This window comes from Tupaia chinensis, unplaced genomic scaffold, assembly GCF_000334495.1.
Source record: "Tupaia chinensis unplaced genomic scaffold, TupChi_1.0 Scaffold000047_1, whole genome shotgun sequence".
Classification (NCBI taxonomy): domain Eukaryota; kingdom Metazoa; phylum Chordata; class Mammalia; order Scandentia; family Tupaiidae; genus Tupaia; species Tupaia belangeri.
Genome location: NW_006159505.1, coordinates 6,223,441 through 6,227,307, shown reverse-complemented (window position 1 = coordinate 6,227,307; position 3,867 = coordinate 6,223,441).

The window sequence follows — 3,867 nt, the reverse complement described above, 5'->3', positions numbered from 1 at the left end:
TTTCATGATTGTTATGTCCTCCATGTTTGCTTTGCCTTTTGGCATTGCCTATTGTTGGTTTCACCAAGGAGAGCACTGCAAACATTCTGTGTAACTGAATTTATCAGTCTTACAGATAAATGTTGTCTTCTGGCCCTTCATACTTAGAAAGGCCATCTCCACTGTGAGATTCTAAAACAACAATAAGAAAAAACAATAGTAACTATGCCAGCTAACTTCAGTGAGTCCAGTGAGTCCTAGCCACCTGCCATGTGCTTAGGGGCATACCACCTCACTTATTGCATGAGGCAGGTGCCATTATCCCATCTTCCAAATGAGGTGTGCCTGGCACAGCAAGGCCAGGTGACAGGCACAAGGCTACAGAGCTGATACTGGACTGAGTTGGGATTTGGACTTCCACTCTGCCCATCTCTCTCTATTTACCCATCATTTGCTGCATTCTTTCTTTACCATATTTTGCTGTTAATTTTTTTTTTTTTAAGATTTTTGTTGCAGGGTACATATGCTCACCGGAAAGAGAAGTCAGAGAGAAAGAGAGAAAGAGAAAGTGAGAAATCTTTCCCCCTCCCAGGGGGAATGACCATGCTGAAATCTCTTCTCCTCCAGTCTCCTCTGAGGACTTTAGGCACAGACACACACGTGCCTAGTGTGATTTTCAAGCCCCCAGTCTGGGACTCAAACTGTGCAGTTGGCCCTGTGGGATCCTTGACCTCCAAGCCACCTGCTGGGCCCTTTATTGTGAAATTTCAGATCCACCTGGAATTCATTCTGGTGTGAGATATAAGATACAAACTCACTCCCCCAGCTGTTAGCTGACTCATTGCAATTTTTCCCCAATACACCATCCTTTCCTCATTTGAGAGGCCACATTAACTCATCCTCCACCTGGTCTCTTTGGTCACACACAATCTCCAGGGAACTGATTTATTCCTGTGACTTTAACTGCCGTGTATACACTCACTCAAAGGAGTGGAAGTCCAGCCCAGTTATCTTCCTGGAATTCCACTTATCAATCCAGTTCTCTATTCAGCATGCCACTTGGGTGACCTAGCCACAAATCTAACACACTCTCAACCACCAGCCCTGCTCTTTCTTGGGGATTTCCACAGCTCAGCAAGTGGAGGGTTCATTCTTTCAGTCACTCGGGCCATTTACTTTGGTCCCTCACCTTCTCCACACCCCAGACCTGATCCACCAGCAAATGCTTTGAGTTCTTACTCAAAACACTCTGAACATACCTAGACTATGACCCGTCTTCCCAGGGTCTGTTTCCCTGTGGTTTCACTCGAGATATCCAAGTTAAACCTGGTAGGAAGTCTCACCCCCTGAGTATCACATGACAGATGAATCTAATGTTCCACTCTATTTGTCTAAGAAGATTTGCGCCCATTTGGAATGACGTGGCAGGAAGATAACATCTCTCTGACAAGGGTTGGGTTTGCTTCTGTCTCCCAGGACAGTCTGAATTAGATCCAGATCCACAGGTCCAGTCAAATTGCTGATGATAACAAGGGCATCTATTTTAAATCTGGAGATTTCAAGCCAATTTTTACCCATGACCCAAGGGCAGGTATGTGACTCTTGAATGCATATCTTTTCTTAAGATTAAGGGTGTCTTGGGGTGTACATTGGGAGAATGATCCCTACAAGATATGTTGGGAAGTGAATTTAGGGCCTGGGCAGGCAACACTTGTCCCCTGCACTGGCCACACCCAGATGAATATCTGCCCTTACACAGCATCAGGCACAGCTTTTGTTCTCACCAGCCAGAGCTGGAGCACCACATAATTCACAGATACTGAGAAGACCCAGATAGGTATTTTCTCACAGCTGGACAAAATTAACCCCAGACTGGGAACCAGCAGTTAGTGTAATGGTTATGTCGCTGGACTCCCATGTAGTCGACTGCGGTTCGCGTCCCGGACCCGGTGGCTTAAACTCACACCAGGTGCATGTGCGTGCGTGCCCAAGATCCTGAGAGGTGAATAGAGGAGAAGGGATTGCGCTGTGACCATCCACCCTGGGGGAGGGGGTGATTTCTCGCTTTCTGTCTCTATGTCTCTCTCTGTCTGTCTGGCAAGTGCACGTGCCTTATAGCAAAAACCTCTCAAAAAAAAAAAAATTAACCCCAGACTAAATACTGTTTTGGTTCTGCTTAACAAGACTTTAAAGTAAGACAAGAAAGAAGCAAATGTAACTGCATCTCAGAATGAAGTCTAAGAATATTTATGGAGATACAACAGTACCCAGCATCCAACAAAGGACGATTCACGGTGCCTGGCATCCAGCCAGAAGTGATCGGGAATGAAAAGAAGCAGAAAACTATGATCTGTCATGGGGCGGGGGGAGATTAACTTATCGAAGAAGAGTCATAAATGACAAAATAAAATAATTCGTACATAGGTTATTTAAACAGTTACTATCAGACCAGTAGGTTGCATGGAAGTTAAGGTGGCTGCATTCAACATAGCTGACTGTGTGGTTCGAGTCACCGACCTGGTGGCTTGAAAATCAAAACCTTCTTCTCCGTTCACCTCTCAGGATTTTGGGCACATGTGCATACCTGCCCAAAATCGTGAGAGGAGAATGGAGGAGAAGGGATTGTGGCATGGCCATTCTCCTGGAGGATGATTTCTCACTCTCTCTCTCTCTCCTCTGTCTTCAGTGAGCACACACATCCTATAACAAAAAGAAACAAAAAATGGAAAATTATGATCATTGTATTTTGTATATCCAAGAAGGTAAATGAAAGCATAATTATGTTAAAGAGAGACAGAAAAGATCTGAAAAAGAACCAAGGGTACTTCAAATATGCTTCCTCCTCTCTCTCTGTCTCTCTCTTTGTTTCTGTCTTTCTCCTGTGAGAGCACGCATCCCATAGCAAAACTGAAAAAAAAAAAAGAGAGAGAGAGAGAAAGAAAACTATAATATCTGAAACAAAATTATGCAAGATGAAATTAATGGCATATTAGTAAACTAACTATCCAAATAAAACACAGAAGTTTTGTTTTGTTTTGTTTTTAAAAACAGGCTTAAAGAAATAATGAGCTAAGTAAGCATCACTGGGTTGTGGGACAGCTCAAAGTGGGCTAACAAGCATATAATTGGAGTCCTCAAATGGAGGATCTAAAAGAATTATATAAAAAAAATGTTGTCTGAAACTTTTCTGAATTTTTTTTCTTTCTTCTTTTTCTTTTCTTTTAGAGAGATTTTTATTATATGGGATGGGCACTTACCAGAGAGACAGAGAAACAAAAAGTGAGAAACTACCCCCACAGGGAGGATGATCTCACTACAATCCCTTCTCCTTCACTCTCCTCTCAGGATTTTGGGCATGCGCGCACATGCGTCCAGCATGAGTTTTAAGCTGCCAGTTCTGGGATTTGAACTGTGGTCAACCATGTGAGAGTCCAGCAACATAACCATTACGCCATCTGCTGGTCTCCTTTTCCAAATTTCTTAAAATTTATAAACTCACAGAATTCATAATCCCAAGTACAGTACCCCCAGCAAAATAAACAGACATAAACTACACCAAGGCACATCATAATTAAATTACTTAAAACCAGCAATCAATGATAAACTATCTCTAGAAAGATGACACAACACACAGAGAAAAACAGAAATTCAGAATTGAGTGGAACAATCACTTTAAAGTTTAAAAGAGAACAACAAAACCCATCAACCTGAATTTCTATATTCAGCAAAATTTCCTTCAAAAATGAAAGCAAAAGAAAGACTTTTTTTTCTGGCTGAAAGGATTTATATCAGCAGACCTGCATAATAATAAATCCTTAAAGGAAATCCTTCGGGCAGGAGGAAAATGATAGTAGGTGGAAATGTGGATCTACACAAAGCAATAATGAG